We start from the raw sequence: 250 nt of genomic DNA on the forward strand, positions 1-250 counted from the left end.
TAATTGATAGTTTTTATCGACGATTTTCGACAGCGAATATCTTCCAAACAAAAAGAGATAACAGCCAGAAAATTGTAGATTATGGAAGATTGGAAAATTCTCTATCTGACGGAAATTTAAAATAATTTAATTAATTGGGGTAAAAAGTTTAAAAATGCGACTGAAACTGCTTAAAATTGCAATTTTTCAATTTTTGACGATTTATTTTAATTGCGAATATCTCGTAAACTAAAAGAGATAGATAGGAACA

The 250-nt window shown here is 27.6% G+C and overlaps 1 long non-coding RNA gene across 1 annotated transcript in view; it reads right to left on the reverse strand.

The window, feature by feature from the left end:
- The window catches only part of LOC135803041 (uncharacterized), a 3,289-nt gene that overhangs the window by 978 nt on the left and 2,061 nt on the right, over window positions 1-250 (reverse strand). The window lies entirely within an intron of this gene.

The sequence above is a fragment of the Atheta coriaria genome, unplaced genomic scaffold (genome assembly GCF_025399875.1).
Source record: "Atheta coriaria isolate IRGN ID8LTWV9N9 unplaced genomic scaffold, Caltech_Dcor_3.1 scaffold356_size4307, whole genome shotgun sequence".
NCBI classification, from domain to species: domain Eukaryota; kingdom Metazoa; phylum Arthropoda; class Insecta; order Coleoptera; family Staphylinidae; genus Dalotia; species Dalotia coriaria.